Source organism: Delphinus delphis, chromosome 4 (genome assembly GCF_949987515.2).
Source record: "Delphinus delphis chromosome 4, mDelDel1.2, whole genome shotgun sequence".
In the NCBI taxonomy this organism is placed as follows: domain Eukaryota; kingdom Metazoa; phylum Chordata; class Mammalia; order Artiodactyla; family Delphinidae; genus Delphinus; species Delphinus delphis.
This window is the reverse complement of record NC_082686.1, coordinates 9,408,636-9,422,842: the sequence shown is the minus strand read 5'-3', so window position 1 is coordinate 9,422,842 and position 14,207 is coordinate 9,408,636.

Here is a 14,207-nt window from a genome sequence, read left to right as displayed (position 1 = left end):
CCCATATCCTCAAGTCCGTTCTCCAGTAGGTCTGTGTCTTCAGACTTCTTAATTCAGTAGAATTAAAGATTCTATTATTTTTTCTCCTTACATTTTGCTTCTATAGTTAGTCATATTTTGCTATCAATCTATTTCCATTTCTCCAAATTGTTGTCAAGTTCTGTAATGTTTACTATTACCAAGAGCTGTTGCCACTTCTTAATAACAAGATCTAGATTTTGAAAATCTGAAAAGTTAATGATATTTGCAGAAGTGCTCAAGAAGGTGGGTACAAACATGTTTATGGTCGCTTTTCATTTCACATTATTCCATTGTTCTAGCTAATGCGCGGGACTAAGAACTGATATGATGTAAGCAACTAAATTTTGAATCTGTGATTTCTAACTATCTTGAACGAACTCCTCAAGAGAAAGAAATTAAGACTTTCATACAAAATAAGCATCCCTGTTTATACATATATATAAACAGGTGTTGTGGAAAGCAAATAAAGTGAGTACAATTTAAATAGCATATTCCTCATGATGAGAGGACTCCCAGAGAGGGATATATTAAAAAGCCCTTAATTATACCTCACCTTTAGACATGCTCATACTCTTCATCAGTTTATTTCTAGTATTTCAAGCATGCCCCTTAATATTCTGTTTGCTTTTCACACATGAATACACAATTCACATGCTTAAAAACAATGCATGCCCAAAGCTAATTCACCATAATATTTTCCTCCAATTTTATGAGTTTTTTAAAACCTACAGTTCTTATCACAGTTATCACAGGTATTTGGGTTCTGATATTTTCCACTGATTTTTCTAAATTAAGGCCAAAATTCTAGAGCTATTCAAACAATTATACAAACACTGCCTTTCAGTCAAAGATAGCAAAGTGGCCAAAGTTGAATTAGTCTAAACAGAGGAAACACCACACACACGGCTCCTTCGGCAGCTGAAGTGCGAAGTGTGCCTTAGAATCATCAAGATCTCCAAGTGTGGATACATTTCAACTCAGAGACCACGTGTACACCCACAAGACATTAGGAAACAGTGACCCAGATCTCTGGTCCTTTCTGTACTGCAGCCAGGCTGGGATAGTTTCACTTCCTCACAAAGACCATGCCCCCGCAAATTCCGGCTTTCACACAAGCAGTTTCCTCAGCCTAGAATATCCTTTCCCCACCCATATTCTCCAATTTCCATCCAGCTTATGACTACTCTCAGCTTAAACGCAGCCATCCATGAACCTCCAGGTCAGACTCTATCTGTCCTCCAGGGTCACTCTGCCCTTGCAGCCTGGCAACACTCCTCAGGCTTGTAATGATGTTTGGTGGTCATTTTCTTTGTATGACTCTGTACACACAGTCTGGAAACCTGTCTCTTCTGTTTGGTCCTATATTCTCATTGCCTGACACACGGTACACCCCTGCCAAGTCTCCACTGAACTGGATTAAGTTAAGTTAAATGACAAGCTTCGTAAACACAATTTGTTTCCTGAATGAGATCTTTCTTTTTGTCATGTTTAGGTAGGAGGGAGACAGAGAGATACAAAGAGAGGGGAAAAGAAGAGAGAGAGAAAGAGCGAGATTCATCTCTCCATCACGTAAAGCAATGCCATTGAACCATGAAGGTTATTTACGTGGCATCCTAATGGGACAAGTTTTCCTTCTTACAGATAGGTCTCCAAGGTCCAAACAAAGCAAACCAAGTCTGTACTTTGGCCTGACATCTGCGGTGTTTTCGTCTTCACTCATTTCTTTGTACCAATGGAGATCTGATCTCTGTGTGTAAGCGGCAATGACTCTCTTTGATCTTCTGTGTTGACCACATGTTCCCCCAAAGCCAAGGAAACAATTGTGTCTTCAGCTGACAACTGCAAAGTTGATTCAAATATAAAACATGAAGCTCATATTCCAAAATGAGGCCAAAAGGAGTCCTATAGCTCTAGGTTTCAGAGAAGAGGTTATAGAACAATGATCCCACATCCTTAATTCCCAGTTACCACCAGTGGCACCACCAGCAGCTGCCAGATACACAGAAGAAGCAACCAGAACCACAGGCAGGGAATCACACATACTTTCTCTTACACAAAAAAGGAAACCCACTTGGGAAATAATCAGTCTTGGCAGAGGGGAAATCAAAAAAGGAGAGGTGATAAAAGAAACAGAAGCTTGCTTCTAAGATAATAGTATTAACAATGAGCTTTAAACAAATACAAAAAAAAAATACATAGTTCAGCAGGTTCTCTTTCATCAAAAGTGCCCTAGTCATATTCCACTTGAAATTGCTCTCAAGCCTCTGGAGCTTGGTTGGCTCTTTGCCTCCTGTTAGGGGCCGTTGTACCTGAGTTACCAGTAGGTAAGGGAATACCAGCAAACCCCTGGCTCAATGTGTTGTCATAAAGCAATACAGAAACAACTTTTGGCTTTGCTGCAAATGTGCATAATGGAAAGCAAATATTATTAAAAAGACAATCATTTTTAGTGATTAAAATAATCCAAGGCAGAAAAAATTTCTCCCATAAGTTTCAAAGTTCTCATTTATCATCGTTTTGCCTCAAGAAGCCAGAGTAATTTTATTTTTCCTGACTTCTATTAAAAAGATCAATACATATGATTCCAAAGAGTCTCGGCTCATGAAAAGATGGAGCAGGCCTGTAATCACATATGAAAGTATTGGTTGTCATTAGCAGAAAGATTGATCTGAAAAGACAGCAGACTCAGAGTGAAAGGACTTAAAATTTTCCACTGGGCATCCCAGCAACTTTCACCTTCCAGATAATTGAATACAGATAACAGATTACCATATTAGAGGAAAGAATTGGATTGGGGATATTCAGTAGGTACCCACTTTAGCAAAGCAATACCAAATTTCTCAGTAATGATTTCTGTTGGATGCAAGAACATTAATGCAGCCTGACAGTACAAAGGCATAGTCCAAAGCTCACTGAAGTCAAAGTTGTTGGATCAGATTTTTATACAGTTACCTGTGGCATCAGAGGTTGTAATGAATGCACGTGTTCAGCTGGCTGTTAGAAAACAAGTTAAGGAACATATTCAGGCCTATGTCATGGCCTTATTCCATGAATAGAGCTTCTTTCAGCTTCCTTCAGTGAATTATTGTTATGACCCTTAGTGGTGATGGTATAAAACTCACAAGAACGGAACTCATGGGCAGGCAAAGGGTTTTCTTCACTGCATAGCTGTCCTTTCCCGAAACCCACTTACACTGCAGTAAAAATGCTAGCTATAAAATAAGTTGGAATTTTTATAGGACCTTGGCAGGGCACAGTGAAGTTGGAAATTCAGAGTTGTGGTCCAAGGAAACTAAACTGGAGGTCAAGGTTTTCCATATCTTCATCCTCATTCTACATATATACAATATTGACACCCCTGAAGATGGTGTTCCCAAGCTCCAGAATTGATAGATAAGATGTTTTTTAAGACATCTGAATATTTCATCACCCTTCAATCCCTTTACTTACTTAGCTGCCAGCAAATACCTGGACATCTCACAGGAATCAGATCTATTCATAATAATTAAGCATTGATCATTTCCTAATGACATAAAAACTGATCCTGGAGAAAGATATCAATGTCCATCCCCTATAACAATCATCTCGACAGTGTAAGTGGGCGTTGCATTTGTGTTAAAAACCATTGTTTGTTATGGACTTCAACAGAATTTGCGAGACATTTTATGTTAAGTGTGTTCCTCTATTACTCTTCTATGAACCCCTAAATGCTGTCATTATCTAAATTTTCCACAAAAATCACATTGTCATGGCATCCACTAGACACTTCAGTGCACACAAAGCAAAACTGTTTTCCTCCATGTCTAAATTTAAAAAAACGCAAACACTTGTTTTTATAAAAATACCAGAAAATGTTCACGCTTTTGGAATTTCCTGTAATAATAGTATCAGGAGTAAATTCCTTTAAATACAGAGGACGGGAATAAGACCAGCCAGGAATTATTTTTAGTTTTTCAAACTTAGTAAATTCTTTTCCATTCTCAGCTGAAAGATTTTTTTTTCTTGCAACTAAGAAAACATCTCCATTTTACTAGTGAAGTCAGTATTTAAAAAAAAAAAAGGAGAAATATTGTTTTTCCCATTTGTGCTTCATACAGGATTCTGTGTAAATATATGTGTACACACGTATATTTCATGCTCGTAGTAAGGCCACATTTTTTTTTAAGGCCACATTTTTTAAGCCAATTCTCTTTTCAAGAAAACTAAATAAGGATCACTCAAGGGTACTGTTACTTTAAAAGTGGAGCATGATAGCTCTCCAAGACTGGAGTGGGCTACGGAAATTGCCCATCTTTGTCCTGATGAAGGGTTCTCTGACAATGAGTCATGAGACATCACAAGGGACAGATTGCCCATGACATAGCAATGAATGTATGAATGCTCAGTGACAGGCCCACATACTGCCAGGTCTCCATCCCTCCCCTGCCCTTCCCTGTTTTGCTGATGCCTTGATGAAAGAGCTACGATATGATGCCCTGGATTGACACGCTCTCAAGGGAGATGACAATATAGCCTGTGTGCTGCTCCAAGGCACACAATGAGCTCTGATTTGTACTGGGCTGTGCTAATTACAGTGTGTGTGAGTTGTATCTCGTTCCTGTCCTCTGTGTACAATGTGATAAACAAAACGTTGCTGAGGCATGAAACACAAAATACATAGGGCCTCAAACACCCTACCTTTCCAAACACCATAGAAATTACAGTACATTTTTTTTAACAGAAAAGACAAAATGAGAAAAAAGCTACAATGTCACTGTATTAGTCAGAGCTCTCCAGAGAAACAGAACCAATAGGAGAGACAGAGACAGAGATTGATTTATTAATTATAAGGAATTGGCTCATGTGATTATGGAGGGAGACAAGTCCCAGGATTTTCAAGGTAAGTCAGCAAGCTGGAGGGTCAGTGGTATATAGTTCCAGTCCAAGTGCAAAGGTCAGAGAACCAGGAGAGCTGATGTGTGGTTCTACTCTGGAGGCCGGCAGGCTCAAGACCCAGAAAAGCCAAAGTTTCAGTTCAAGTGCAAAGGCAGGTACAAGCCCAGCTCAAATGACATTGGGCGGGAGGAGTTCCCTCTTAACCAAGCAGAGGGTCAGCATTCTTGTTCTATTCAGGCCTTCAACTGATTGGATGCATTCCACAGAGGGAGGGCAATCTGTTTTACTCTGTCAACTGATTTAAGTGCTAATCTCATACAAAAACACCCTCACAAAACACCCAGAAGAATGTTTGACCAAATGTCTGGGTACCCTATGACCCAGTCAGATTGACATATAAAATTAACCATCACAATAACCTTGTCAAATGCTAACCAAATACACTTTGTTTTTTTATCTTAATACAAGTGATAATATAACTTCTGTTCATCCCTTTTTTGTGATGATTCTTTTTGTCCATTTGGTTTAAATATTTCTCTACATGTCAAAAAGTAGGCAATAGGTAGGTAGCAAAATTACACTGAAAATTCATTTCCCTCAGCTAAAGCAAACTCAAGGAACATTTATTTAATAAAATGGAGAATCAATAAAATTATAATTTTAAGTCAGAGCCAATGCCAAGTTGTTCTGTAAAGAAATTTGATAGGAATCCATGTTCTTTTCTTTGTTAGGAAAAATAATATTAAAATTAGAATTAATTTAATGATCATCATACTTGTTGGTTTAGTGGTGATAAGAAACATGCATCCAGCTTCTATTCCTTTGAAACTGCATTTTCCAATTCTTTAAGGACCTTGCTACTCAAAGGAGGTTCCACAGAGAGGCAGCATCTGCATCACTTAGGAGTCTGTTTAAAACGCAGATTCCAGACCCCACACCAGGAATATTAGATCAGAATATCTGGGGGTGGAGCCTAGGTATTTGCATTTTAAGAAGCTCTCCAGCACCATAACATTTGAGAATCCCCACGTTAAACAATGCTTTATCCAGTTCACAAAAATCACATACACCACAGATTAAACCTCAACCAGAGAAACTTAGTTCTATCATCCAGTTGAAGCCTGTTGAACTCCAATTCATTCAACAGTGGAGAATTCTATGTTTAACTGTTTGCTCATCCCCTCTAAATTGTGGAGGATTACATTCTTTTTGATAAAGTTAGTGCTACTAGAGAATATCAAGATAATACAGTATTAAAATGTAATAATAAATTTGAAATTTAAATACTAAATGAAAGTTAATATTAAAATATTATGTTTGCTTTGCATTTCACTCTACCATCTTGGAATAAAAAGACAGCCCTCAGAAGACATTTCAAATTGTCAATATTTCTCTAATTAGTCATATTTTCAATTAAAATTTAGGCACTAGACAGCACATATGATCAAGGTCTTGACTACGAACATGAGTACCGAAAACCACTGGTTTAGAGCAGTTACCCTATTTATTGTGGAGCATCTTTTAATTCTGACAACCAAGTCCTATCTTAGAAAAAGATACTAGTTCAGTTATAGCCTTTAATCAGCCCAGATCCCCTCTTTGCAATGAGAATATTAAAAGAAGCCAAATTTTGAAATAGTGGAGTTTACCTTTTCTTTCCCCAACCTGAGTTCCCAATGTCTCCTTATTGCCCATGCTACACAGTAATAACTCCCCATCGAGACATTCATTGCCTACATGTTGACCTTTGCTGCCCTTGATAATCCTCTCATACAGTGCTCTCTCCGCAAGTCCATCCTCACTAACCAAGATGTTCTATACCATTTCCCACTCTCAAAAGACCTGATACCAAATACTTATCTGTTCAAAATCCCTTTGGGATAATAAGAATGAGCAATAATTTGGCATTGTGTCAGGTTATGATTTGGTGCAAAGAGGAACTCTGAGTTATAGAACCAGAGTTCAAGACCTATCTATGGTTATATAACCTTGAGGAAGGTTTTAGACCCAAGTAACTCAAAACTTAATAAGGTAAATAAGACAGTTAAACAAAAATACAGTTGATCGGCAAATGCCCAAGAAATGTACAATAAGCCAGGGGAATCAAGAACAGGAGAGCTCATATCCAGCTGGACATGAGCTTCAGACATAGTTTCTCAGAGGAAGCCACCCCTGGTCCACAGTAAACTCATCTTTTTCTGGGGTCACACTTGAAACAAAATAGATATACCCAAAACTACTCCATCTAGATATAAGAACTGGGTCCATGCAAGCTCACGTCATATTGGTTTTTCTCTTGGCTCTAAGCAGAGTGAGGCTCATCATGTGACCATACTGGAGTCATTCTGACATAAGCAGCCGTAGACAAGAACTGTCATCATGGTCCTTTGAAACTAGTCTTGTAACATCTCAAGATATGTGTGAGGGGTATATGCTGGTGAGTAGATGGGGACAAGTGTATATGCAGGATTATATATGATGTTCGCCTCAAGCTAACTAGATAGCTTTCCTGTCTATCAGTAAATAAGGGCATATTGAGTATTTGTTACTGGCCAAGCCCCGTGATGAGGATATGGCTGCAAACATAGAGCCAGTCCCTGCCCTTCAGGAGCTTAGAGTCAAAATGACCACAGAGACATTTACAAATAATGACTAGTGTAGACTAAGATACAGTTGCAAGTTTAAGACTAAAATTTACACAGCTTCCAGACAGTGATTCCTTTTCTTTGCTACAGTTCTATGACCTGCTGTTACGATGAAGAGGATTATGACTCTTGTCCTCACACTGAGTGGTGTGGCCAATGCCTGTCTTGGTTCCGTGAAGACAGCCCTGTCTCTTCAGCACGGAGTCCTCACTTATTCCATGCAACCATTCTATTAAGCAGTGGTTCTTAGCCTACAAGGATCACCTGGGGGGCTAAAGTGCAGATACCTGGCCTCACCCAGAAATTCTGATTCAGACTCTGGCTGGGAGAGTCTAATTGTATTTGAAAATCCCACCTGAGTGGTTCTAAAACAAACAGGTACGTGAACTGCCCTGAGAAACCCTGTGACCTAGAGGTGAATGAACTAAAAACTCCAGTTTTCCTTATCCAGACAAATTGAGAGCATAATTAAATTGACATGCTACATCCACTTCAGAATATTTCAAAACCATGCACAAACACCCACATACCTTCTCTTGCCTCCAAAAGACACCAAGAAGCAAACTATTCTGAAAATAGAAGAAAGTTAACAACCCTAAGATTTGAACTCCTTGTAAAGAGCTGTGTTAGCATAGAACTTCAATACATGCTCCAGACTAACAAAAAAGATGATTCATCTATGATCTAATTTTTAAAAATATTCATTGGTAAATCTCTCTTTTGGGCAGCATGAATAAATACCTAACGGTAAGAAATATGCCAACCCGAAACTAGATTCTGACAACAATTCACGATAGAAATAAAATCAGCTCCAAAATCTGAGATAAACCACAGATAAAAGAGAGGTTTTTCACTGTGACCTTCAAATCAATTCTTTGGTTTTCTTTTATCATTTTGGTTTTCTTTTACAACTGGAAAAATGACTGCCTTTTCACTAAATCTAATTTTTCTCTTTCACATAACATCGATTTAAAGGCAATGTTATCAATAGGAACTTCCAAAGCCATAATTCTGTTGAAACCAAGATACACAGTTTATGAACAAAGATCAGCAAATTATTTTAGAAAAAGACATCAAGGCTTGGGATAAGCCCAGAATGATGTGAAATGAGGAGGGCAGGCAGGAAGAGTAAGAATAGGAAAGATGTATTCTTCAAAATTCTATTGAGGTTTTTTTTTTTAATTCATAAAAGGGTAACTTTATGGAAAAACTTTGCAAAGAAATTAATGATAATAAAACAGCTGAACAGCATGGCAGGCATTGAAAGACTTGAAAATGAGTGAATGAATAAATACACGAACAAATAAGAAATTGAATGGGGCCTGATACAGTGAGCTGTGTTAGGAAAACAGGTTGAATAAAATACAGTCCATGTCTCTAAGGCACTCATCACCTAGCCAGCAAAGTCACAGACATCTATCTCTACAACTAGGCATAATACAAAAAGATGTGTGATACACCAGTCTTATGAAATAGTGATTCAGGAACAATGAGGGTAGCGTGATGAATTCTCCTGGGGACTATAATCAGGGTGGCCTTACAGGGGAGGTGAGTGTTTTGCAGACTTTGGGTCTCAGCAAGTCTCCGGGTGAAGGCATCACTAGCTTGAGACAGTCTAATTTGTGCGGAGTTTCCCCTTGGGTCCTCTGCTTGACTCTCATTACACACTTCACGTGCACATGTTCAGCTGCTGTCTGTATGCTTATGACTCCCAAAACTATGTCTTCAGACAAAAACCTCCTGCCTGGGTTTCAGAATCACATCCAAATTGCCTCCTGAATAACCTACAGACTCCTCAAATTCATTATACCTAAATCTAAACACTTTAACTTTCCCTACCCCCCGCTCTACCCTCAACCCCATCCTCTCCTATTTGCTTTCTCAATGAAAGACGTAGCCACTTATAGCCTGAGACAGAAATTATGCATAATCCCAGATTCTCCCCCTCCCTACATCCCAGTCACTAAGCCCTGCCGCTTCCACTTAAAAATCTCACCCTCCTTTCATTCTTCCACAGCCATAGTCTTAGTTGATACTCTTATCATGTTTTACCTTGTATCCATGTCTCTATTTTTATTCCCTTCCAGTTCATCCTCCACTGCCAGAGAGATGGACTGTAGCTGATAGTGACTTTGTTTTTCTGATTAATATCTTCCAGTGGTGCCTCAGCACTTCAGGGTAGATCCCACATTCTTCATGAACTGGGTTCTCTCACCATCCTTTTCTCCACTGCCCCCAACAGGTACTCAGAGCTCTGACCATATGGCACTTTGTCCTGTGGCTTGACCTAGACTATTTTCTCTGGCCTGAGCATCCTTACTTTCCCTTTAACTGACCACCTTCCCTGCCTGTTTAGCTTCTGCTCAGCCCAGTGACCTTTTTCCCCTTCCTTTGGGAGGCATCTCTGACCTTCATCTCTGATCCTCTGGCCCCTAGCTCCCTGTGCCAGCCTCTAGTGGAGGGCTCCCACACTCGTTGGTATTGGTTGGAATATTTGTCTACATCCCCCAAGCTGACTGTGGAAGCTTGAGGGCAGGACTTTGTTCTGTTCATCTTTATATCCCTCATGTGTAGCACGAAGATCATCACATAAGAAAAATGCAACTATTTGTGAATTATCTTAATTAACTAAAACCTTTCTCTGAGCTTCATAATTGTTGACATTCAAGAATGAATAGTTGAAAACCTCAGAAAGCGTATGACTAGTAAATAAACTTTCTTTCTCAAAAATAAACTGCCAACAACAAAAACTACATCCTCAAGTTATGCAAGTATCATATTAAAAAACATTGATTGGATATTGAAAATTTGGGTCAACCAGTTGTTTTCTTCTAAATTGTGCCAAATAACTGATTTGGTAGTTATTATTGCTTAAACCATTATATTATCTGATACTTTAGAGACAGCTGAGTTAGTGGGGCAGTTGCTTAAGTTTCATGTAGGTGCAGTCTGTGTGACGTGTTGGCAGATTTCACTGAGTTACTGCAACTCAATCCCTCAAGCGCTTTTTTGAGCATCTACTTTAGGATTGGCATAGATGCTATACCAATGCTTCTCCAAGTTATCCCATGGACCACCTTCATCTAAATAACCTGAGGGTAAAATGCAGATTGGTTTTTGGTTTTTGGTTTTTTTGCGGTACACAGGCCTCTCACTGTTGTGGCCTCTCCCATTGCAGAGCACAGGCTCCAGACGCGCGGGCTCAGCGGCCATGGCTCACGGGCCCAGTCGCTCCGCGGCATGCAGGATCTTCCAGGACCGGGGCACGAACCCGTGTCCCCTGCATCGGCAGGCGGACTCTCAACCACTGCGCCACCAGGGAAGCCCAAATGCAGATTGTTAAATGCAGATTCTTACACTCCACGCAAGAAGTCTTAAACCAGATACCCTAGAAGCAGGGTCTGCTTCATCTTTAAAAAGTCCACCCCATAAATATTTATTCAAACCAAAGTTTGAGAGCCATTGGTCTACACTTTGGACTGTCCAACAGAAAGTGGAAGAAAAGGATGAGGGAGTGGAGGGATGAGGGAGTGAGGGAGGTCAATTGGGAAGAGAAGTCAATATATTAAGATATAGGGTCAGCTGCTGGGACAAGGAGACCCAAGATAAGAAGAGTTTGTTTCTGTTTCACATAATGGTCTGAGTATAGGCAGTCCAGGGCTCATGTGAAGGCATCAAGGCATCAGGGACCCAGAACTCTTCTACCTTGGTTCCCTGTCCTTCTGAGAGTCTTTCTCTCATCTACACGGTCTAAGATGGTTCATTACCTCACCCTCATTCCAATAAGGGGAGACGGAAAGGAAAAGCATGCCTCCCCTTAAAGGCGCAAGCCAGAAGGTGCACTCACAACACCTGTTTATATTCCAGGACATACCCATGTAGCTTCATCCAACTACAAAGGAGACTGAGAAGTGAACTGGGGTGAGAAGAAGTCCATGTACCCCACTAAAAATTGTTCTATAAGAATTGAGAAAAGGGGAAATAGATAATGAGGTCAACTTGCAATTTCTGACACCTAAGAAAAAGATGAAGAGGAGAGAGGGGTAAGAGTTGGAGAGGAGGTGGAAGGGAAGGAAAAACCATAAAACCAATTGTCAATTCTCCAAAACATTCTCCATCCTCCAACCCCAACCCCCATCCAAATACATGTACTTAGAGCCTGGTGTTCCTGATTTTCTGAGCTTCTTTAATCAATGTATTCACTTTCACTCATACCCCTCTAGCCTTGACCTTAGACATTGATTTTGCTGGACAATAATCTGCTGCCACTGTTTCCACTATCACTGGCACAATGGGCTACAGGCACAAGCTGCTTATCCAAGTTCTCTGCTTTATATTAAAAGTCATGGGCTTGGGCTTCCCTGGTGGTGCAGTGGATAAGAATCAGCCTGCCAATGCAGGGGACACGGGTTCAAGCCCTGGTCCGGGAAGTTCCCACATGCCGCGGAGCAACTAAGCCTGTGCGCCACAACTACTGAGCCTGTGCTCTAGAGCCCGCGAGCCACAACTACTGAGCCCGCATGCCACAACTACTGAAGCCTGTGCGCCTAGAGCCTGTGCTCCGCAACAAGAGAAGCCACCACAATGAGAAGCCCGCGCACCGCAACGAAGAGTAGCCCCTGATTGCCGCAACTAGAGAAAGCCCGCACGCAGCAACGAAGACCCACTGCAGCCAAAGATAAATAAAATAAATAAATTTATAAAAAAAAAAAAGTCATGGACTTGCGAATGAATTTTAAGCAGCACCATTTCCTCGCTTTTGGTTAAAGATGGCACTGTTTGATCAGTCCAAACACGGCACTCTTTCTCTATGAATAGTGCCCCTGAAATTGGGCAATGCTGTGACCCGTGTGCTTGCTGAATTGAATTTCCAAGTGAATATTCATCTCAGCTTTCACGTAGAAACCGCACTTTGGTTTGTAGTCCAGCTGCTGGAGAAACTCTAAAACACGAAGGGACAGGCAGCTTTGGTGTTATTCCTACACTCAGGGTGTCTTTCCCGCGGAGTAAGAACTGCCGTGGCCTCGGGCCCAGAATGCTGACCTGCGAAGAACAGCCCCTCCAGCCTTTCAGGAGCCTAAGATGAACCGCATGACACCCATGCCACAGATCAGACATCAGGTCAGATCTTACTCCTTTTGTACAACGGCCATTATGTGATTTACGGAGCAAAGAATAGATACAATACAATCCTCAGAGTACGTTACAAAGTTAGAGGGTATTTCTAAGCATGAAAATATGCAACATTTCAGGAGGTAATGTCATAAAAAGAGGCATCAGACCAATAGATCACTGTCTCCATTCAACTGTAATTGCTAAAAATAACTTTAGCTTTCATTTCTGAGAGTGAGAAACTCTAGAAGTTACATTCACGTTTTTAGGAGGCCATATGTAACCTAACTTTTCCAAAGCTGAACTTGAATATAATCTAGTTAGAATTACATCCCCCTAGGACATTTCAGTATAGATTCAGATTCACAAAGCAAAGGACAAGATAATGTGGTTTTATTCCAAAGCACAGGCTTAAACACATGGCAACACTCATCATTCCCAAAATTCCCAGTTGCTTCATTTGCTCCCAAATAGTCAAGTGGCTTCTATCAGAAAATTACATGCAGTCAGAAAATTACAGGAGGCCTGCTTCTTAGGGCATAATGATCCATTCATCTGATAATTTGCTAAGTGCTTACTCTTCCCACTTGTTATTTTTTCCTTCTTGGTTAGCACATCATGCAAATTGTGACAAGAGATAAAGAAATGGAAACACTCGTAGAAAAACAGGCAAAATAAGGACAAAAAAGTAAGATACAAAATGTCTTTAAAAATAAACTTAATATTTTTAAAACTGCCTTTCATGAAAAACACTAGAGGAGAAATTTAAATGTACTAGTGTAGCCCCTCGGACACTGATTTTCAGATGGTGATGCCATATGGCCCCTGTCACTGGAATTGATACCACTGAACATGGATGCTGGGAACATCCAAGGACAACTCCAAGTAGCCATCTGGCTGTGGACAAATCCACTCTGTCTCCAGAGACTTCTTTAAGATTCCAACTCTGGTCTTGAAATGTGTGTATATAAGCAACACTGATCTGCAGGCTATTGTTTTATAGGTGAATCTTTGCATTTCATTGTTCTGAGGTTGATATTCTCATTGGTTAGCTATTCTTGCCAGTTTTTACTTTCTTGTTGGCCACTTTTCAGTGTTCACCAGAACCTGGGGCAGTAGCAGTGGAAACCAAGGAGCTGCCCTGCATTACCCTGTTGCTATGCCTGCTACAACGTGGTGATGAGAAGGCTGGAACTGAAAGCCAAGGAGACTTTCCACTACGAAATGCAAGATAAGCATAGGGACAGCCTCATGTGCCTGGGGAATGTAGCCAATTCTAATATGTCCAAAAAGCACCCATGCCAGGTGATCTCGAGTTGTGAAAACCAGGCAGATTTTTACTGTGCTTAATGTATTACAATAGCCAGGATTTTAAATATGTCAGCTCTTTTTGGTGTGATTTAATACAGCTTACTTGAAAGGAAAAATAAAAAAATCTATCTGAACAGCTTCCAGCCGTTGGCTCTAATTTCCCACGACGGCCCATGACAAGGAACTCGCAACCCTATGGAACAGACTTGACTGGATCAGAAAAGGGCTGATTGGAATTTGTGC